This window comes from Crocodylus porosus, unplaced genomic scaffold (assembly GCF_001723895.1).
Source record: "Crocodylus porosus isolate Cpor-Errol unplaced genomic scaffold, CroPor_comp1, whole genome shotgun sequence".
Classification (NCBI taxonomy): Eukaryota; Metazoa; Chordata; order Crocodylia; family Crocodylidae; genus Crocodylus; species Crocodylus porosus.
The window spans coordinates 4,231,677-4,256,129 of NW_017728943.1; the positions used below are offsets into that span (position 1 = coordinate 4,231,677).

At 41.3% G+C, this 24,453-nt stretch overlaps 1 protein-coding gene across 8 annotated transcripts in view; it reads right to left on the bottom strand.

Annotated features, from left to right (window-relative positions):
* TANC2 (tetratricopeptide repeat, ankyrin repeat and coiled-coil containing 2) overlaps positions 1-24,453 on the bottom strand; it is a 654,191-nt gene that overhangs the window by 510,990 nt on the left and 118,748 nt on the right. The window contains exons 1-2 of one of the 8 annotated variants that reach the window (XM_019548482.1): positions 9,487-9,642; positions 7,744-7,784 (exon numbers count right to left, since the gene is read on the bottom strand). The exons of 6 other annotated variants lie outside the window; for them this stretch is intronic. The gene's annotated coding sequence lies outside the window, so the exon portion shown is untranslated. Of the gene's footprint in view, positions 1-7,743; positions 7,785-9,486; positions 9,643-24,453 lie in introns of those variants that run through there. One more of the 8 variants, XM_019548481.1, reaches the window with a different exon arrangement.

Consider the following 24,453-nt stretch of genomic DNA (forward strand, 5'->3'; position numbering starts at 1 on the left):
TAAGTGGTTTGCAAAATTCAGAAAAGTTATGGAGGGATGCCTTGAGGCTAAAAATATTGAAAACCACTGGTACAGAGATTAATGCTTTGCTTAAAGATATATTTTGTTTCATTTTTTAACAGTACATCTCAGCACTAGTATGATCTGCTCTGGCATGGAAATGGAATACAATATGTGTTCTGAAAACACACACACACACACACACGCGCGCGTGCGCACGACCCCTTTTTGGATGTATGAGTGACGTGTGCCACCAATTCTAATCCAGAAAAGGTATGCCCCAAGGACCAGAAGTCTGCGAAATACTGGCATAAACCTCTGCTGCTTGAGCTTCGAGTACAAGAGTAACTAGCTTGCAACTGTAGTGGAATCCTACCCTTTTAAAAACCACTTTTCTTAAACTATAGAACAAATAAGCAGAAAAGCTTTCTGCATTGTAACTGATATTTACCAAAATTGTGAAGATCTTAAATGTAATAACATTAACACAAGAGCCATGAATCCCTGAAGACTCAAAAAAAAAGATTTCACCATCCCACAAGACTACACTGTAATCGAGTCAACAGTTATTTATTGGAAGGTCTGGAGAACTCTCTGTTGAATTAAAGCTGAATTTCGATATGCTTGTATGACTGCAAGCTTCTATACTAGCTTGAAAATTGTCTCTCTTCCTGGGTGATCGTAAGACTTGTAATACTACAGACAGGGATGGGAAAATATCCTTAAAATTGGGTTTTGGCAAGTCAGTCACTCAAATATTATAAAAAAAATATATATCCCGTGACAGCTTAAGCAGATTACCATTACAGTCTGGTATGAAGTGAAGATTGAATGGGGGCATAGCCAGAGCCCTCAAGAAGAACAGCGTGTATAAAATATGCTCACTATCCATGCAAAATCTTCTGTGCAATCTTGACTGAAATCTGGTTAATGTATGCTTATTTCAGATCAGTACCCCTGAAACAGTATTCTAAATTTATGGAAAGGATTTTTAAAAAATCCAGGCTCATCATCACAAAATCCTAACTTGTAACAGGCAAGGTAATGGACAAAGAATGGTAAGAAACATATGCAATAACCAGTATGGGACCATTTAATGCTCCAGATATATATACACATTAAAAAAAAAAAAAAAAAAAACACAAAAAAAACATCTATCATTACACCAAATTACCTGTCCCCTGAAGCTTCATTTACATTACAAACTACAATGTGTAATATACAACAGTGGAAATCAGATGAAGAGAATCAAGGTGTAGAGAAATTAAATTTATGGGAGCAGGAAAGGAAACAAGAGTCCTTTATATAAAAGTATATTTGCACTACATGTTTGAAATCATGTGAAAAGGATCTTTCCAGTAATCACTCCATCAGAAATCCCAGTTTTTCCATTTGCTACATAACATCATGGAAAACTGCAGAATCTATGGGTATCCATGACCTACCCAACATCCCATGGCAAGCAGCACCATTTCTGCTCTCTCTCATTTTTGCTACAGTTTTTGCTTCTCGGTCAATCGGCAACGGGGGGGGAAGGGAGAGGGAGGTGGTGCTGCCTATTAGCTGAGGAGCAAAAACCATGGCAAAAATAAGACAGAGCAGAAACAGTGCCACTCGCCGTGGGATGTTACCACACTTTCGGTATGTCATGGAAAAACGTGAGGTTTTGTGTTTTTTAGACTGAGATTTTCTGCTTTTTTTTTCCTGTGGATCCCTGCTTATCATTGCTTTTTAGCTGGTTCTCAGACATGTGGAACACCCCGTCTCCCATCCCTCTGAAAAGTGGTTAACTGCAGAGATATTTCTAAATGGTAAAAGCTGCATTATGAAGGTGTAATCAACTAAAGGTCAACCAATAATTCAGCTGCTTCTAAGAAAAATTGTTATAGGCCTGTTCACATAAAACTTGTACTATTTAACAACACTTTAACAAATTATGTTGGCATTGTAAGAGCTATTTTTTTATTTCATAGAGGTTAGAATATGTCTTTGTATTAGACAATAAATGGTAGACTCCACTGAAGACAGAAGTGTTATAAAACATCAGCATAAACTAATTTCAGAACTTTAAAATGGTTCCACTGATTTTTTATCTTTTGACAGTCTTTGCGCCTCTGAAGGGTGTGCATGACTGGGTGTGTAGGCTTGCTGTACAGAAACCAATGACAGATGCAAGTCTTTCAGTCAACATTCTTAACGAGTAATATATAGTTTGAAAAGTTGAATCTGTCTCCCCAGTCTCAATTTGGTATTTTTTTTTCACCAATATTACAATGAAGTATAACTAATAAAACAGTACTTTTACAGGTTTTACCCTATTACTTAAAAAAATTATGTTTTGTTACCTTATATAACATGCAACATTATTATAACCTGAAAATACACTTTTTTTGACCTAAAAGCACCTGGGGCAAGAGGCATCCTATTGAAGGTGTACTTCCCTGATAAAACTGCTTTTGGACTAGAAAAGGCATATGCTAAGTGCCTGGAATCTGAAATGATATCATGTTAAAAACGAAAGTAACATACTTAAATATTCATGAGTTTTTAAAATAGATATTAGCCTCCTTACAATTACCATCAAAAGGTATTAAAATATTCACTGTACGTGTCCACACGTGCATATTTACTTAGTAATGTAAATTACTGCACAGTAACTTTTAGTTACTGTGCAGTACAGGAGCACATCTACACGTGCACTCCCGTACTGCGCAATAACTGCAGACTCTTACACCTGCTTGGCCATAAATTTGCTACTGGCATGATGCACGTAGCAAATGTATGCCCAATTGTTACTGTGCAGTAACCAGGGGTCCTCCCTGCTGGGTCTGTCCAGCCACTAGGGGGCCAGCTGAAGCCCAGCTCTAGGGCTACTGCCCTCCCACTAGCTGGACTGCTCTCTGGCAGCCCCCGGCTGCAGGGTATAAAACCCTGTAGCCATTCTGTGCCCTGGGGCACAATGCATAGGAGTAAGTTACTGCACAGTAACTTTACTGTGAAGCAAATGCACATGTAGACACACCCACAGTGTATTAAGTTAAAGGTCTAAACAATATTAGTTAAAATCTCTAGTTAATATTTAAATATTGTAAGGTTTAAAGAATGTTGCCAATACCAACATGGACCTAGGATACTCGATCAGTGCAAGAAACCAAATGAATAGGACTGAGTGACTATAAGGTCATAATTACTATTCTAATTCCCTGCAGAAAAATTATATCAGTGTAAACAGTAAGAAATGGTCTCTAGTTTTTATTTTTCCAAAGCAAACCATTGTTCTCTTGAACTAACTGAAATTTACTGAATCCTTTAACATAATTTATATCATTACTGACAAGCCCTGCTTGTTTAAACACAGCCCTTAATTTAATCTGAATAAAACAAAGTTTACAATACTGAAAATAAACTATATTAAAACAACTATTTAAAGATGAGAAATCCTGATGCGCACACGTGGTCTGCCAAACAAATGAGACTAAGATTGAGTACATCACCTACACCTGTAATATTAGCACAGTAAGACTCATGGTAGGACAAACTTTAATGTTTTTCTAAATAAATCACTGCCTACTTCACAATATCAAAGATCTTATGGCTTGGACAAAAAGAACTGAAAATATCACAACTCATCCTTAAAGCTACAGGGCCACAGGCAATAATGGTTTATGACGAGCAACCTCCAAAACACCTACAGGCTTGGCGGCACCAAACTGACTAGCACCATGAATGAAAGGGACCTGTGGGTAGTAATAGACCACAGTATGAATATGACCCAGTAGTGCAATGCTGTAGCCAGTAGGGCAAATAATACTCTGGCATGCAATCTATGCATCTCCAGCAAAACCAAGGGGGTGATTCTTCTGCTCTACTCAGCACTGGGGAGACCACAGCTGGAGTACTGCATCCAGTTCTAGGCACCACACTTTAACAAGGACATGGACAAGCTTAAGAGACTCCAAAGATAAGCCACACACATGATCAGTCTTACACAGCAAGCCATACAACGAAAGGCTGAGGGATCTGGGACTCTTCAACCTGAGGAAAAGAAGGCTGAGAGGGGACCTGGTAGCAGCTTACCGCTACACTTGAGGAGCATATTAAGGGCTTGGGGAGCAACCGTTCACCATGGCACCTGAGGGAAAAACCAGAAATAATGGCCACACACTCCTGGGAGATCAATTCAGGCTCAATATTAGGAAAAACTTCTACACAGTTGGGGTGCCCAGACTGTGGAAAAAGCTCTCTCCAGAGGTGATGCAATTGCCTACCCTGGAAACCTTCAAGAGAAAACTAGACAGTCACCTTGCAGGGGTCACTTGACCCCCAGTTATCTTTCCTGCTTGATGCAGGAGGCTGCATCCAATGATCTTCCAAGGTCCCTTCTGGCCTTACAATCTATGAATGGGATGAGAGGGGTACCAACTGCCACACCTACCTTCATGCCACCAGCTTTCATCCTAGGTACATCACAAACCCACTGTCTACAGCTAAGGTCTATGTTACAACCATATCTGCTCTGATCCCACCAACTGGAATGCACACTTTAAGAATCTGGAACAGGGATGCCCAATTAAAATGCAATCCCAGAACTGTAGCCATTCAAACCAACAAAGCCAGACACAGATTTTGTTCCAACCTCTTACAACACCAACCCTGGGACAAAGGAAATCAAAATCTCTTTGGCTGTCACCTAAGCCCTGAGCTTGAATGCCTTATTCACATAATTAATATGAACTCTTAATACTCCTGGGAAAAAGTCAATAGTCTCAAGGTAGCCATGCAGGACAAACCTGTCCTAGCTTATAAGCAGCCTTGCAACCTCCAACGGCATCTCTCAAGCAACAGGCTATCTAACTCTAATTCTTACTGAGGCACCAAGCCTTGCAACAGAGCTGTGTTTCTTCATCAATACAGACCACATTATCACTAGACAAAAGATACAAATAACAACTTCCAAGGTTCATTTACCTGCAACTCATACATGCCATTACCTGCTTACAGAGCCCCTCTGCTGACTACATCAGACAGACAGGATGATTCTTACGTGTAAAAATGAATGAGTATAGATCTGACATCAGCTCAAGAAAGACACAAAGGCCTAACTGCAGTGGAACTTTTGTTAAACTGGAATGATGAAGTAGGATCTAGACTAAGACCAATTTATTTCAGATATAGCAGCTGTGTCAATACCATTGACTCAGGCTGCTCCCAAGTTCACACATCAACTATCCAAATTAAAAACCCTTTACCTCACTGCTTAGCTGCACTCTGGCCTATGCGCAGAAAATCTCCTAACAATCAGGCTTGAGGACAAGCTTTTTTCTAGTCAGTCCTCCACAGTCGGTCCACTACTCATTCACCCAAGCACTGACAGGCACAGCAGATGAAGTCCATCACCACCCAACTTCCTGACTTTCTTTACTGTACTTCCTGTTTCTATTATCTATAATCAGAGCCAAGCAAGAACAAGAGACAAGTAGTAGGGACACCAATTTTAAAAGAGCTCTCCTCAACCCCTTCTAGGAATCGATCTGTCCTCTACTTGTCTTCCTTTAGCTGGAGTAAAGCTGTGATATGGTAACGTATGTAGTAATGGCCAGCTGTTGAGTCTTTGGCTTGTTAAGGACCATCCTCATGGTCAATCCTAAATAACAGCACAGACCCACTCTCAAGAGCCATCAAGCGGAAATTAATTACTGTCAACTTGAGCTAGACCTGGACTGGAAAAGATCTATGTTAACCCTAATCCCCCGAGTCATCTAGTCCACCCAGTATTGCAACACACTATTTATTAACCTATCCACAATAGTGAATGCTCCAAAGAAAAAACACATTTTTCAAAAGGCACATAAGAAGCATTTCCCTAACTGAAGGACTTCTCCAAGAGGAAGAAAATCCAGTGCATGTAAAGTCATTAATGCAATTCAACCTGTCACTTTAAAGAGACACTGAAGATACTCACAACCCCTGAATAAACTGAATTATTTAAAAGTCTGAAAGTGAAATTTCCTCACCAAAACAGCTTCTTCCAATATATACAAACACAACATTTAACGACTTAAAGGATTTTTGTCTGTGCCATGTTTTTTTCCTTTTGTTATTGTGGTTGTTAAAGAAAACACTGCAGTCTTTGCATTAAAGAATTGCATGCTGCATGCTCTACTTTGCAGAAAGCACAGCAGCTCTACGACTGGATCAGCTATTCTTGACAAAATACCTTAAAGGAATACTAAAAGCAGCCCCTAACTACACAGCAGAACATTTATGTAGCTTCTAATTCTAAGTGAAAACTTTTTTTTTTTAAAGTAGCAAGTGAAGATTTGTTTGCAAATTTTCTTACATAAAGACTGTTTTCTTCTCTTCCATTCCAATAACATCTGGCCCAACAGGCAGAAAAATCATTGTATTTTGTTTAATTCCCTTTCAATAAAAATATCTTAATTGCAGACAGCTCCTCATGCGCAATTTTGCAGCACTAATATCCACCAGCCATTTTGTTTTTAGCATGTAACACTAGCAACCAGCTGTCTCCAGCCTGCTTCTCTATTAGCATATCACATAATTTAAAAAAAAATCAGCTTAGAAGCAGTAATGGCTGATTTTTATCATGGGGAATATACATATGTTCCTGCTACCTGATTTTTCCATTTCTCCTTCGTTCTGCTCTACTAGCTTTGACTCAGCAAGTTCTCTTTTTTTTCTTTTCTTAAATATTCACCACTAATTTATCAATGCTATTTTCACACACACACTGTAGTTTTCCCACTGTATTAAAAGAAAGGTTGAAGCACTGTGATTTCAAACAGAGGAGCGTTCTAACTGTAAGTCATTTCAGAGTACATTTAATCTTTTAAATATTTAAAATTAAAGGGAAGAAGGCGTACATTTGGTCAAGTAATTATAGCTGTATTTCACTAGACCAGTTAACCATGAATAATAAATATGTAAAAGCTAACATGCATTATTCTCTCTCCTCAAGGGTGTCACTAGTAGGCAGCAGACAGAAAACAATTCTCCACCTGTTTTGACTGCAACATCCTGCTGTTTGAATGCCAATTACAATGTGGTCTAGTAAAAAGTGTCACTGAAGTCCAACGTGACAAGTTTCTACAGCCAAATTTTAAAAATTTGGAGGCTAAAAGCTAATATTTTTCTTCAGGAACCTTCTGTCCCCCGCGTAAGGTTCTCCACCATGCCATACTTCCAATATCACAGAGGTGTAATTATCTTTTCTCTAACAACTTTACTTTGTTTCAGTCATATGTACATGGGGAATTCATTTATCTGGTATAATCTGGTCCTCTGTAGCATGTTAGAATATAATGCAATGCTACATTTAAGCACTAACAAGCAAATTACAAAACATTTCCTGATTAGGGGGAAGTGACTGGGCTGAGAGATTAAATAGTCCAAAGGAAACATCTAACTGCAGCAATCATTACTATTTGAACTTTACTTTGATGTTAAAGCACAACAAAAATAATGTCTTCAGACCGTTTCTGCTCTGTTACCATTCCTTCACACTGACTTCGGAGCACATAGATAGGATGGTTCCCATTATTGCTGTACCTTGTAAATGAACCAATCACATTCCTTTGTTTCATCTGCAAAGCTCCATCAGTGTTATATAACATTTTAGAAACATGAAGATATCTAGAAATATAGTATAGGAGATCCCTAATAAGCAGTACAGTATATACGGAAGCATGCTGTTACTATTCTTAACATCTTTAGTTCTCATACCTTGTTTTTGATTTCATGTCAGAGTTACAAGTGAGTAGCTTCTGTAAAAAGTAATACCAGATGAGTCAGGCATTAGGGGCACCACAGAAATATCCTTCTTCTTCCCAGAAAATTCTACTGAGCCTATAAAGTGTAGACTACACAATACTGTTATATTAAGACTAATGTTTTGTGCCCCTACATGCTCACTATAAAAGAAACGGGTGGGGATTGAGCAAGTACAACAAAAGAACAAAACAGAACTGATTGCACTGATGGAAAAAAATGCATTACAATTCCAGAAGAACTGACAAAAAATATCCATGCCTAACCCTGAAATAAATAAATTATGCCCTGTGAAATACAGTATTTGAACTGCCTGGCTAGACGCTACATTTCTCACCCAAGGAAAAAAAAGGATTTTCACTGCAAAACCTTCTAATAATTACATATATAGAACAGGTGCAAACACAGTCTCAAAGAATCAAGCAAATGCAGTAATGGTACCATATATTTTCTTCACATACTTAATTTTTGTATTTGTTGCATTGTGCATATTATCCTTTATCTTAAGACAAGGGACAACCTAATTATAAAAATTATACACCACATACATTAATATGTCCTCTGTATTAACTTCATATGACAATGCACTATTGCTTAAAATCTTTCCCTGTAGACTTTTTTTCCTACAATATTGACACATTTCAGCCCAGCCTCTCAAGAGCACACCCAGCTGTGGCCAGTGATCTAGTGCTTTCTTCACACTCTCAATTCAATAGCATCTCCTGTCCAAAGCTTGTGAATCAGCAATATGCTAGCACAGGTACCACAGACACCAAATGCTAAATAAAAATCTAAGTTTATTAAAATAAAACAAAAACAAAACAGAGTAATCATACCAGAAATATGACAGTGATGAAGTAAGAATACTTCCCTCAACGATATTTTACTATAAAAAATTGCAACTACACTTTTTATTGATATTTTGTTTTTAACATTATTTGGATTAACTATCTACTTTATATACAAGCTAAAAACTAAGATTTGAGTGCATAAATGCAAAAGACAGTTTATTAAAATCTTCACATTTCTGTGTCCTTGATTTCTTTGACTCTTGTCCTAATTCCTCTTCCTCACTGTATGCAATATCTCAGATTTTTATATACATTTCCCTTTTAAAAATCATAATTTAGAGCCCTTTTATTTATAATAAGAACTAAACTGTGTTCTACTGTAATCAATAAAAGATGAAGTGTCAACTCATGTTCATTCCCCTGATTTTCTACGTCTCAGCTGAGAATTTTCTACTAATGCTCAGTAGTATTATAAAATAAACAAAGAAAAACAAGAAAAATAAAGGCGACAAAGAAATGGGGAAACAGATATAGAGATTATGAAGGACAGCAATCTGCAGTATCTGTTATACATTAAAAAAAAGGACATGCACATCTTTTATTACCTTACGATATAAAAAAAAAAAGACATCTCCCTTTGTAGTATTAAAATGAAAATCAATGTTTCTACAAAACAGGCTATATATTTCTTAACACAAACACACAGGAACATGCACACACGTGTCTGATTATTTCTTTAAATCCTCTACATGCAGTCCATATAAATCCATACAATATTAAATATCCCTATCCAACTGCCCATAACTGCATTTTGAAACAGACAGAAAAGCAGAACACATCCTAAATTCTACCCAATCCCTTAATCTTTCTGCATAATTTCCTCTTTCATTTAGGGATACAAACCCACCTCTGGATCATGTTGAAGGTTATTCTTTTCTAACCCACAACACACTGCACCATTTTGTCTCCTGGACAGTAGAGAAACAAGCAGAATAGCAGTGAAGGAGTGTACTGGAGTCAGCAGTCAGTGCCAGCCTCATACTGCAGTCTGTACACTGAACGCAATGAAACCCACAGGTGCCTACGTAAAAACACTCCAGCTGCAGACAGCAACTTAATGTTTCCTCTGTGCTCTACTTTCACTTTTCATTAACCCATTGCAAACTCAGAATACTGCACAGCATCTCTCCTCTAAAATATTCAAGACAGCTTTCATTTCAAACAGTTTAATGTAAATTGCATTTGAGGGTTGGCCTCAGAATTCAAAAAGTGTGGTTCAAAAGAATAAATATTACCATGCACAATAATTTCAGTGCATATTAGCATTATTTCTGTGCACTTTACTTCACCCTTGCCTTAATTGCTAAATCAATTATATCATTTTTATACTTTCTTAGGAAAAATAAATGCATACACATCGCACACCAGAAATGCAGTATAAGTAAAACTGCATCAGGGACTAAATACTGTATTTGGTACTAGTGCATGTTCTAAGGTCTCCCATGGAGTAAGCCATCTGCCTAGAGGTGAACCCACCACTGTTTGCAATATGGAAACATTCTAATTAGTAAGAAAAAATATAAAATGTGGCATTAGACAACAGCAAATTTTAGACAAATTAAACTCCACCCATTTACCATACACATTCTTCTCTTGCAAAGGTCATTTGAAATACACAAGGACAATTAATTGTAATCTGCACTTTTCAAGAAGATTGCAGTAGAAAAATAACTTGAAAATCATTAAGAATACATATTGTCAGTTGAGTGACTGCCTGACTAAATGACTCACTGTCCTTTGAAAATAATTTTGTGACTAACCTCTCTCATACAAAATGAAGTTACACTGACTAGTTGTTACCTTTCAACAGTTAAAAGTCCAAACAGAAAAACAAATTAGAAAGAATTTAGAATTTTACTAAGGAATATTCAAATTAGGCTACAATAGGGCTAATGCAATTCATCTTGCATGCACTTGGCAGGACATTGCAGCCAAAAAGATGAAAAGTCTGACACCTGCTGGACCTACATGTAATAGTACACATATTCTACAGACTTGCCCCCCAAATTAAAAGCAATCTGGCAGAATAATGTAAATTCTGGATAAGGCAGTAATATTATTTATTATTGTTTATAGCACTGAAAATTAAACCGCTAGCTGTCACATGCCTTGAAAAAATGGATACTATCTCCATCCCAAATAGCTTACAATTAAAATTGTAGACAAATCAGAATGAGAAAAAAGCACAGGGGGGAGCAAAACAGTACACAAAGAACATGTTCATCATCTTTCCTTTTAGGTACTTGTGATTATTTATGCACAGTAGAATTCAACACCCAAAACAATGAAATAATGCAACAAGCTAAAAATAAATCAGTGTCCTGCCAATAACTTGCAGAATTCCAGGAGATGGACTAGTAATTTATAACACTTCAAGCACCTACCAGGAATGCAGACCTATTGTACCTGGCAAAACCCCATGACTAGACACAAGAAAAGAAGGAAGAGGGCCATCCTGTGCATTACTGCAGTGGTACTGAAACTTCTAGCCCCACAGGCCAGATGAGTGGTGTAAGATTGGTCTGCAGGAAGGATCCAGTGCAAGGTCAATGCATAGGGTTGGTCTGTGGGTGCAATCCATCATGTCAGCTTGGCCCCGTGTGCTACATCTTGGTACAAAGGAACCCTGCACCACATATCCAGCCTGTAGACCCAGAGCTGAGCATCACCAGGATAGACCAAGGGAAATTGTTTTTTAATGTGGTTTAAAAGGTTTGGAAGCTGCAGCAATTAATGGTCATACCACTGCCCTGTCCCCCTCCTACCCATCAAAACTCCAGATATATGGGGAGTCCCATGGGCTAGATTACCAAAGCCAGGATACACACCTTTATAGACTATAATGACAGCCAGAGGATGAGCACCATTGTGTCAATCCAACATTTTACTTGTTAGATCACTACCACAGGAAGCAGTCAACAAGATTCTACCTTCCCTTCACACAGAAAAGATTTGAACCTCTATCACTTAGGCTTCCAGGTGCAAGTTTCTGTTCATCAGGCCACAGGTTAGGTTAGGCATTATATAAAGTACTGTCTCCAGCAGTCCTTCTGGGCAACAAAAAAGAAAAACATATGGGGCTAGGAGGAAAAAAACAAAGTAGAGAGTGTGTGTGACTGAAATGGATGCTACTCTAGAAGGGAGGATCTTGGTTTTAGCTTGGACCACTGTTCACAGGGGATAGAAAATTCCCCATTGCTCCTTATCCATTTTATCCAATGACTATTAAATGCGAGGTACAGTAACTCACCTCCAAAGGGACCGCTACAGATGCTTGACGTGTGCCCTGGTAGTTACAGTTCTGTGCTAAAAAGTCAAAGATATTAAGTCCAAACCTATCTGGATAAAGTAGGTCTAGAACCTGGGTCTTTAAGCTAACCTCTGAGCTACTGGATAACATACAAGAGGGCCCTCCTGGGATTTGCAAGGTTACAGTTTTGGAACTTACACCCAGGTATGTGTTTGGAGATGCATACCTGCCCAGCCAAAGCATAGCTCTGCACATGCTGTACATGTGCACACGCTCAGCAACCAGATAGACATTTATGCATCCACACTGCATTGTGAGTAGAATTGCAAACTATAGTTCAGTGCCAAAAATGGCAGTTACATTGTTGGGAAACTGCCATTTGGGCATGGAAAGTGAAACAAAATTCTTTCCATTGATTTTTCTGCTAAAACTACCAAAATATAGTATAAGGAGAAATAGCCAATAATAATACATATTTTACGAAGTGGGGAGAATGACAATGAAGTAAAATGTAATAACCTACTGTCTGCCAGAATCTGACAGGCTCAAATAAAGAGGGAAGATTGATTCTTTTTCACTAAGATTTTTGGAGAGTAGAAGATTCACTAAATACAATCCAAAAGGAAAGTTGGGCAACTGTAAATGCAGAAACAAAATAATATCACTACCAATTCTAAAAACCAACAAAAAATGCAAAATGAAAAGTAAAACAATTTATTCAAATACTGACGGAGGTCCAATTTATGGAACTGTGCCTAGATCTATGAGGTCTGAACCTGGCAACCAAATGGGGGAATTACCAAATATATATTATACATATTTAGTTATTAATTTATTTTTTTACTATTTATAAAATACTTTACTCCATCAGTAGGCACCAACCCTGTCTATTAGACAGCACTGTGACATTTGAAACTGACAATTATATGCAACTAGCTACTATCATGTATAGATTGCTCACAATTACTCCAATGTAACAGCAAACTAACAGTAAGTAAATTGATTGATTCCCAGTTTTTAAATGCAGTAGTTGCCAAATGAGAATACTGGCATGTCAAGTAAGGCAGATAAAACTCATTGCCAGACACATTTTACACCACATAAATGCACATACCAACCCTTTGGTATTCAGTCACACCAATAAAAAAGTAAAGAAAGAAAGTAGGCACATTTGTACCAGTCGTCAAGGGCTTACACAGCACTGTTGGAGATGACAGCTTGGTGTTTCAAGCTGCAATATGGGACATGATGCCAACCTACAATCTATGCTCCTGGAATCTTAAAGGGTTCAAAAGTTAATCTCACAAGTGAATGGAAGCAGACAGACACTCAGTGTCATTTACATGCTTATTTTTAGAACAACATTCTTTTACACTTTAATTTTTTTTACACAGATTTGAGACATTTACACCAGTGTAGGGCTTTGTGTCATCTGTGTAGCCCTTTTTGATCCAGTGCAAAGGCTGATTATATGAGAGTAAATGTGTTGTATATCCAAGCCCTTAGACTTGTTTAATCCATAGAAATGTAGACAAGAGTGCTTAGCTACAATTATGTCACCAGCACACATGTGGTAGATATGCTATAGTAAAATACCATCTTGGAGACAAAGTGGGATAAACCCATCCATGCTGCAGCATCCAAAGCTGTAGTAAAAATACATTATAATGCTTACATATAAACCAGTAAAAAGTATAATACTTGCTGGTAAATTAAAAAGACTATGTCTGGTGAGGGACAAGAACATGGCAGAGTCATTTGAAGCAGAAATTCCAGTTTAACTGTTAATAAAGAAGGGTAGGACTAATGGTTACATCAGAGAGCCTCAGCTACCCAAATTGCTGGAAATGATCATTGCTGGTTAGCAAAATACATACAGAAAACAATGCATTTGGTACATGACACAGAACATGGGTATTCCATATTTATGCTCTAACTTTTACTGATGATCTGATAATAATATGAAAAGCTTGTGATAATATAATCAAGGACTGAAACAAAAGAGTATTAATTTGAATAATTGGCTCTTAGCACTTTCAAATTGTGAGTGTGCAATGGTTGTTGCTCCCTCCTCCACAGCAGGTCACTGGATAACTGTGTGGAAAGGCTTCTCTCTTTCCTACCGTTGCATACCATAATGCCAATATGTAAAGCATTGTACTAATGTATAAAACAACACTTTTTTTTATTAATTTGTATCCACAGCCAAATTAGCAAAAACTAATTCCAAATCCAAGTGTCCAGAAGCATAAGTGGCCCTACTGGTGGCAAACATCCTCCACCCATACCTGGTGCTTCAGATGTTTCTGAAACCTTTGGTGGGCATCCTACTTGCAGGCCCAAGCCTGGAGGCTTGGGGTTTGGATGCCCCTGAGTTTTGCTTGCCTTAGCCATAAGCCCTTGGAGCAAGCAAGGGAGGAGACTCCCATTTCCATAAACTGGGCTTAAAGCCGCTGCACCTCGGCAGGTACCAAACCACACCAGAAGAGCAGTTTTCCTGTGATGCGGTTCGGGAAAACTGCCTTCTTGGACACAGATGCATGGTATTTCCCCAGCCAGTTTAAGAAGCCACTACACTTGTCCTGAGCCTTCAAGAGGCAACACATAAGACTACAAAGAAACTGTAATGGGCTAGGGCAGGCATGTCAAAGGTCTGACTGGTAGGGCTCCTGGAGAGGGTGGAAATTCAAGGGAAGGGCAAGCAGGGGTGGAGGCTGCCACTGAATTCTGGTGTCTGGAGTCCTGCTGGGGCATGTGTCAGTGACAGAGGGGCAACCTGCAAATGTGTTAATCCCTGCAGCTCAGGAATCCACTGCAGTTAACACTGTTGCCATTCATCCCACCACTGAAGATAGGTGTGTCTGGATCTGGCCAGCAAGGCTCCCTGCAGTCCATATCCAGCCCACAAGGAGCCCAATGATTTGCATCTGACCTAGGGTGGGGCAAGGGAGCGTGACACACCCGAGTTACGGTATTATTCCTCCAACAAAGCAGCAGCATTGGATTAGAAGAACTGCCCCTATGCTTTTTCCTCTTTGTAGTTCCTGACATACTAGACATGTTGGGAACTGGTTGTGAGGGGGGAATGCTCACAATACTGTTCCCCAAGCTACTCTAACTTATGCCAGTGAAGTGTTTTGGCCCCAGCAACAGCCTAAACTACAGGCAAAAAAATACTTTTGACTCTAGACTGCCTCTTATCTTCAGTACTGCTCAGGATAGACTGTACCCTATTTTATTTTTATTTTTTAGTTAACAGAGAAACCCAAAAGTGTTCAAATTACCAAAAGCATAAATGTAACTTTGCCCAAACCAGAATACTCAAGGAAATATTATATACTGTTGATTCCCAGTACAACTAACCCAATAGTCTATACACAGAAATTCTTATCTCATGACACCTAAAGTCAGTAGTGCAGTGGTGCTCAACCTTTTCCCCGCCATGGGCTAGATGGACAGTGCCTAGCCTAACCACAGACTGGATGATGGCTGTCCAGCCACGTGGAGGGAAAGAGGGGACAGTCCAGCCTAAGCCCAGCCCCACAAGGGGGGAAGGGGGCTTCACCTGGCCCCACAGAGGAAAAGGGGCCTTGACCCAGTCCCACCCGTTATAAAGAGGTCTGAAACTGAACATACAAAACAAATATTATGAAATTAACATTTTAAGATGTTTTGATCTAAAATAGTAACTTCCTAAATATTTGGTGAGAGGTTGTTTTCAGTCCACACCAATTGTAACAGTTGATACATTTACTTTTTTCTTCTATAAATACGTTGTTGGAATTTACCAGGAAGTGCTACTTACCATTGTTTTTACAAGTTCTACTTAGACATACAGTAAGTTAGATTTGAAAAATACTCTGCCAGTAGTGATGAAGTTTTTCTTTTTGTGAACTGAGCAGCTCACAGTAAAATTTCTTCAATGCTAAAGTTGCTATAACAGAAATAATTTTAGTTATAGAATGACTGCTTACAGCATATACCAACACAATCAAACCAAAATTGTACATGATGTCAAAAAACTACAGTTCACAACATCCTTGAAACATTCAGTAGCTGCATAGAAATATGTAAGGGGGTAGGAAGCACCAACCAATCCTTTCTGACTCTTTGGTATTTACAGTTATCTAAACATAGCTCCTCTCAAAACATACCAGCTTATTAATAAAACATACAGAATAATGTGAATAAAGTGGGAGTGGTGGAAGCTAAAAGGACTGGGCAATGAATAAAGCCTTCTAAAAATACAAGTGTTCAGTACATATTCCAACCATATGAAAAATAGATGCTATCCAAGTCAGTCATTTCTAATCTTTAACAGGTCTTTCTGAGAAAGGAAAAGAGGGCATAACAAGGCGTATCAGGCCAAAGGATGTAAAATATATACAATGTATCTCACATTCTGTTGACCTGAGTTGCCACTGTTTTGATTATTGGGGTCCAGCCTCAAGAAGTTATTAAAACTGCTGAACTTGAAGGGTTGCAATGAAAGATGATGGCGTGCCTTTACAAGTTGCTTCCTTTCATTTGCAAATATTAAATTTACTGTGACTTTGTGATCCCTCTTTTATCTAAATTAATTTTGTAAAATCATCTGGAACGCTACATAATTTAAACCTGGAAAAACCTGAACCTCTCAAAAGCCACCAATCCCTGGCTTCTGTTAAAAAAAAAGGCATCACCAAGCTTACATGTGAGGGGGCCAGCATGCTTTGAAACATCAGCTTAAAGCAGTGTAGGTACACAGTGCTGGAGCTCAAAGTCCTCCATCCATCAACACTGCTTAACGCTCATTAAAATAACCTGATTACCATATTTAGCTGAATCCAAAATGACTTTGAATGCAAGATGGCTCTTCAGTAATTAAAGTACATACATGAAAAATTATAAATGTATTCTAATGTTGCATGTATAGAATCTAATTAGCAGAAGGTTGTCTTAAATTCTCCCCACCCCGACTGCTGTAGCAAAGAGCAGCAGTGAGGGGTGATGGCCAGGATGGCCATCTCTTGCTTTCATGCCAACTCTATCCCTTGCCTCTCCCCAAACCTGTGCCTGACACTTTGCCTGTCCTCCCTACCAATTGCTCCTCAATCAATGCCTGCCTTCCTCCTGCCTGCTTCCCACTTTGTGACCTCCTGTGTCTGTAACTACCCTCTGCTGTTTGCACCCCATTTCCCTTCCTCCCTCCTGCAGCCTACTCCCGACCCATGCCCCCATGCCTGTGCTTGTTCCCTGCCTCTTGTCCCCTTGTGCTGCCCACCCCCCACCCACACTTATCTTCTACTGCAGCTCTGTTCTTGCTCCAGGGCAAATCAGCAGCAGCGGTGGCCCCAGCCAGGGAGAAGCAGCTGCAGCTCCCAACTATGCCAAATGGGGGCAGTAAGGCCCAGAGCTGCAACAGAATTTAAGGGTGGAGAAGGTAGCACAGGGTGGGGCTGGCTGCATGGTCTTCCCCCCAAGCCACATGTGCAAGTCTGCCCCATTTCCTAGCCCCAACCTCAACTGATGGTCTGCCTGTGCTCCCCTGAATGTGAGCTCCCTTCCCTACCAAACAAGCCATCTTGTCCCAAGGCAGAGGGCAGCTCTGCTCTGGCCTCGGCCCCGAGCCTGGGGCCAAAGCCAGAGCCGAGCCACTGCCTGACGCGGGCTGGTACCCAAATCCAAGTTGAGGCTCCCCTGAGTCAACCTCTGCCAATGCTTGGGGGAAAAAACCCTTGTTTTGGATTAGACTAAATACAATAAATGACCTAATGAAGAATGTCTTGCATGTGAAAGCTTGTCTATCTCTATCCCAGTAATTATGCAGTTGGGCCAATAAAAAATATCACCCTAAGAATGCATTAAAATAAGCACCTGAATCAACATTTTGCATCTAAAAATCACTTGCAGCAGATCTAGACTCCACTAAAGAGACAAAGGTGACAAAATTGTCGAGGCTTAAGCAAATATATTGATTTAATCTCATTGTAATTTTTTAGGATAATATAAGGTGAGTGAGGAGGGATCTAAGAAAATTTTGATATGGATTCAACAAATATGTCTATTACAGGACTCCAAAGTTAAAAGTAAAAGAAAGGATGAAAGGAAATGCTGGAAAGGAGCCAGGAAGAGGGAAACAGTGGCAAGAGCACAGGGAAAGATAAGAAAGGAGTGGGGAGAAATGGAGGGAGTTTGGTGACAGGGTAATAAAGCTGGTAGCCTCTAGAGGACACCCCCTCTCAGATACTGAACAAAACCCAGAATCCCCAATTCTCAACATTCCCCTGCAGTACAGCAACTCACTTGCAGTGTCTCTTATCCCTGCTAGCAGCTGGTCCATACAAAAGACTAACATCAGCTAGTTATTTCAAGCGGAAAATGTTAACTGTGATACTGATATCTGAAGCCTTTTATATTATTTCAGATACACACATACACTCTCTCACCGTTAAAGATAATAACAGTCAAATAGCAACTCATTGGCTTTATTTCACAAATCGGTATAAACATATAAACACACACACACAGATACTCTTAATATATAAATTAACAGAAAGCAACAATGAATTAAAATGCAAAATAAAATTGTCAGGTACACCTTTATGAGATAAATATGTTTCTCCAAGAATTTTGTTGATTAATATTTTTATTTTTATCCCTTTCTAAAAGAAGAACAGAAAATCACCCTCTCCTTTAACTCAGATAGCCAGTAAAGCCTTGATGTGGCCACATATGATTTTCTCTCCCCACCTCCACCCCCAACCCTCCCCAAGGGGATTCTTCAGAATGATGTTACAATCCATACTAAACGTTTTAAGTAAGCTATAACCACAGAATCCACTTATGCAAAGACTTATTTCATCCCCAAACCTTCTGGGAACATGTATGGTCCATTAGAAGATTTAGAAAAGCAACTAATCCTAAGAAATACATGATGGTCTCAGTCATCTGCCGGAATGCGGAAGGGATTACAAGGGAATTCTGCAGAAACGCCTGTTGCATGAAGTATTTAAAATTCCTTTCAGCCATGCTCAGAGTTGTATCTAGGACTTCTCTCTTCATCTCAGTGTCAGGAAACATATCCCTCCTGTGAGCGCCAGCTCACCAGACAAATCACTAAAAGCCAAGGGAAAGAGGGCAACAGTACTGACTGATATATGTGTATTAGGCAAAGCAGCAAGTATTTCCTTTGGATTTGGCTGATTCGGAGGGACAGTGATTGGATTTGGTGATTCGACTCACTGTCCTGATTCAATTCAGCTGATTTGGATCCAGAAATTTGGCTATAGGCTAAGCAGGCAGCAGTCCTCAACCATGCTGGACACAGCGACCTTCAGGTGGTAAGTCTCTTGTGGTAGGTGGAGGGGGGAAGAAAGGGGCGTGGGGGGAGACAGATCAATGCCTCCACAGTGAGGGAGGGATTGGGGCTGGGACAAGTTGCCCAGCCAGGGTAGGAGGGGGTGCGGGACCCCAGCCACTGCATGCTACCAGTCCAGGAGCTGATTTTCCGGTGGCTCCTCCAGCGGCTGCCGCCACCTGTCTGGGAAATCATGGGAGTGGGCACGTGCTACCAGATCTGCGTAGGGTGGGTTGTACCAGGCTGTGCTTTGGACAGGCAGTGGAAGGTGCTGGAAGCAGTGGCTCTGTCCTGCTGCCTCTTGCCCAGCCGGGGGGGTGGCGATGTCGGTGCAGCTACTCCGGGAGGAAGATGCTGGGAGTGGGGGCTATGCCCTCTCACCGCTCACCCAGCTGGGGCAGAGAGGCGTGGGACGGTGTCACTGCACTGCCAAAGACAAGCAGCGTGCAGCAGCAGAAGCCGCTCCAGCCTCCCCGCACCTCCTGGACAAGCCACAGCTTTGCCTGGACTGGGCAAGCAGCAAAAGGGCATGGGGGTGGACATGCGCACCCGGATCGGGGCAGGTCAGTGGCAGGGACTATGGGGAATTTTAGGGTGGCTGCAGCCCCCTATAGTCCCTGCTCCACTGCACTCAGCAGGGCGGGTGGAGCCAGGACTGCACTCCGGGCTGTGGCTGGGGCTAGCCACACAGAGCACAGTCCTGGCTCCATCCGCCCCACAAAGTGCAGCCTGGTGGCTGGGGCTAGCCACCCAGAGCTTAGTCCAGCCCAGACTGCTCCACACAGATCCAGGGGCACACGCCTACTCCAATGTCCTCCCAGACCAGTGGCGAGAGCCGTCAGAGGAGCCACCAGAAGAGCAGATCCCGGACTGGCAGCGCACAGTGGCAGGAGCCCCCCTCCCCAAGTCCTGCACTCCCCCACCCCAGCTGGGCAGTTTGTCCCACCTCCAGCCCTAATCCCTCCCTCACTGTGGGGGCATTGATCTGCCCCCCCACGCCCCTTCCCTCCCCACTCCGCCCACCACAACAGACTTACCAGCTGGGGGCAGCTGTGTCCACCATGGACGAGGACTGCTGCCTGCTTAGTCTACGGCTGAATCTCCAAATCTTTCCAAATCAATTCGGACGCTTCTGAATCTATTCGGACCTTTTAATGGGTCTCTCGATTCAGAGATTCAGCCACAAAACTGGGCCGAATCTCCTCCAAATCAAATTGGCTACTGAAGCCTTGCACAGCTCTAATGTGTGTTTGATCACACCAAATAAATATCTGGAGAAAGAGGAAGAAACTTGAGTGTAAACCTCAGGAGAGCGCTCTAAAGTAAGTCCTGGGGGAAGAGATTAAAGCCTAACATTAAGATGTAGCAGGCAGGAAAAGCATATTGATCCACTGAAGCACTTTAGAAGCAATGGAAAAAAGGGTGTCAGGATGTTAGTTGAGGATCTTTACCTTCTGGAAGTGCAGTACTCTAGGTAAGTAGACAGCTTTGGGACTGAAAAAAAGACTCTGCACTTACCAGGAGCAGGGCTTACCCAACTTAAGTAATGTTTATTAAAGTACACATTCTCATGGTATTACCAGCCCCGAAACTGATCTTCAATTAGCAGCCCTGAAACAAAGAGAAGCCTTGAAAATGAAGAAAGCCATTTGTATTAAAGTTTCAAAGCAGTTAATAGTGGTGCAAAAAGTGCCTGTTAAATAAAAATTGCTGTTCATGAGGTGGTATTTGTACTCAAAGAGTAATCATCAATGGCTCAATGCTTAATTGGGAGGAGGTATCCAGTGGGGTTCATCAGGGACTTGTCCTGGGTCTAGTACTATTTAATATCTTCATTAACGATTCAGAGCAGGGGTGCCAAACATACAGCCTGGGGGCAGGATCTGGCTCACTAGACTACCAGCAGGACACTGGAAACTAGGGGTAAGAGGCAGCAGTGGTGACAAAGCCAACAGACATCCAGTGATGGCAGAAGAGGTAGCAGAGCATTTGGCAGCAGCAGTGGAGGCAGCAGAGCATGTAGCAGGAACAGAGCCTTCAGCTATGGCAGCACCTGCAGCAGAAATAGCTCCAGCCCCTACTGTGTCCATTCTGCTGGAGCCAGAGCTTGAACTGCAGCCACAACACAGGGCACATGACAGCGCAGGGGTGGGCAATTATTTTGGGCAGAGGACCGCTTACTGAGTTTTGGCAAGCCATTGAGGGCCACATGACAGGCAGCCAGGGGAAGATAAATATTAATTTTCTAAAATTTTTAGGGCCCCCCCCGGACCAGATAGAATGGCCTGGTGGGCTGCATCCATCCTGCGGGCTGCGTTTTGCCCACCCGTGTGATAGCGGTAGCTCCTGCTGTGGCTGGAGCCACAGCCATACGCTCTCCTGCCATTACCATCACCAGATGTTCCACTGCTGCCACCACAACCATTGCCACCTTGTGCTACTTTGCTGTTGCCATTTTGTGCTCTGCTGCCTCAGCCACCAAATGCTCCACTGCCAATGCTTCCTTGTGCCCCAGGCTGAATCCAGCCTGCAAGGATCCCAACCTGGGACACAGGGTGAGTCTGACACCCCTGATTTGAAGGAGATCATGTGCACAGTTAGCAAATTTACAGGTAACACTAAGATAAGTACAGTTACAGATACTTTGGAAGATAAGATCAGGATTCAGAATGACCTTGATAAACTGGAAAAGCATGAGATCCTTCACTGAAGTTGGAACAATCACATTCACAAATACAGACTACAGACAGTTGACTAGGCAGCAGTACTGCAGAAAAGGACCTTGAGTTATAGCAAACAATAATCTGAATGATGAGCCAACAGCAGACAATTAGGATTAGGATTGTTGTTAAAAAACAAACAAATCAACAAAAAACCCCAAAAGAACAAAAAAGGCAATAGCATATTGGGCTATATTAATAGGAGCATCACTTGCAAATCAAAGGAAGCAATTTTTTCACTTTTACATCACCTGGAATAATGCATTCAGTTCTGGACCTTGCATGCTAAGAAAATGGGGGCAAATTAGAAAGAGGTCAGTCAGCAGAGAATGACAAAAATGATCGTTGGTCTAAGAAACAGGATTCACGAGAAATGATTGGAAATACTGGGATTATTTAGAATGGAGAAAAGAAAATTATGGGGAGATTTGATAACAGTCTTCAAATACCTGGGCTAGGGACAGACATTAAAAAAGCCTGAGCCTAAATTGATTCAACCTTTGCAGGTTAGTCTAACTTGGCTAGGCTAAATCAGTTTTTTAACTGAACAGATATGCCTGCAGTGGCTCAGGCTAGAAGCCAGGGGGCACTAGAGCAGCACTGAACTGGGGGTTGTGGGGGGGAGGAGCATTATGGTCAGGCCCCAGCAGGATGTTCTGATTAGCCCAGCAGGGAATCAATAACAGTGTTTATCACCCCTAACTTAGTGTTTATCACCCCATTAAGAAAACAACAGAGGGATATTACCAGCTTCCTGTTGATTCAGCATGACTATAGCCAGCATGTGGTCTGCTAGCTAATACACAGACACCTCTCAACAAGGCAGAGGGGAGGGAGGAATTCCTGTTTAGCAGGGAGTGGGGAGCAGCCCACAGTCTTGCTGGAGCTGCAGCCAGGGAACAGAGGGGAGGGGGCAGCCCTGCTGTGGAGCAGAGCCCTTTACAGCCCAGACAGCATGCCAGGATGCTGGGGGAGTCTGATTTATTGTAAACCAGCAAGGGGTCTGGGACAGATATTCTATAAACTGGTCTGAGCCAAATCAGCTAGGTTTACATTCAAACAGGTTTATTTCAAACAGGTTTCAGCCATTTTCAACCGGTGCACTGAACATCTGTTCTGTTACAGATTTAAACCAGTTTCTGATCACTTAAACCAGTTTATGTGTAATGTCTGTCCCTAGCCCTGAAGGGTAGAAATACAAAGGATACAGATGAACTATTCTCTGTCACTGCTGAGTACAGGACAAGGAGCAATGGAAATTTAGGTTGTAGGTTTCCAGCAAGGGAAATTTAGGCTGTAAATAAGAACTTTCACTATGAAGATGGTCGAGCATTTGAAGATATTACCTAGAGAGGTTGTGAAATGTCCATGGAATGGCTTAGCTGGGAATGTTCCTGCCTTGAGCAGGAGACCAGACTAGATGATCTCCTAAAGTCTTTTCCACCATCTCTTCCAGCCATCGTTTTTCTTATCATTCTATGTTTGTGATTGCTGTGCTAGATGGACCAGGTTGATTCAACTCACAAATGCTCTTTTCAAGCTGTGGCCTTCACAGTAAGAATCTCAGGAGAACCACAAGGGAGTTCAACTGTGTGAAACTTTCAGCTTCACGTCTATATTCCTACCTAGCTCAATACTGGTATTCTTGCCATACAAGCACTGTGCAGACCTAACTCTTATTAGTGCACAGCTTAGGAAAACTAAACTTGAGGTGCATGACTATATGCCTTGGGCTTATAATGACCTCCAGAAGGACATGAGCTTGCAAAGTTTTAATGAGTCCATCCTTGAACTACAATAGTACCATCCACATTCCCTGGGATGGATTAGGAATAGCAAATCTTACATCTGCGCAGGAGGTTGGATTAGATGACCCTTAAGGTGTTTTCTCTGAAAGTAAAATATTTAGAGATTTTAAATGTAAAATGTGAAAATGTATTTATTTAAACATATACCTACATGTACATTATCTAACCTAGAGATTCAGACAGCTCAGCAGACAATTTTATTCCCAAATTATGTTTATCAACTGCATCTGAATTACAGATTTTAACAGCTAGAGTACTGCATCCAGTTCTGGGCACCACACTTCAAGAGGGATGTGGATAACATGGAGAGGGTCCAGAGGAAAGCCACTCACATGATCAGGGGGCAGCAGGGCAGGCCCTACGAGGAGATGCTACGGGACTTGAACCTGTTCAGCCTCCACAAGAGAAGGATGAGGGGGGATCTAGAGACATGTTACAAACTAGTCAGAGGGACCAGCAGGCATTGGGGGAGTCCCTGTTCCCCCGAGCACTACCAGGAGTGACTAGAAATAATGGTCACAAGCTGGCAGAGGATAAATTCAGATTAGACATCAGGAGGTGCTACTTCACATTCAAGGCGGCTAGGATCTGGAACCAACTTCCAAGGGAAGTGGTGCTGGCTCCTACCCTGGGGGTCTTTAAGAGGAAGCTAGATGTATACCTTGCTGGGGTCATTTGACCCCAGTACTCTTTCCTG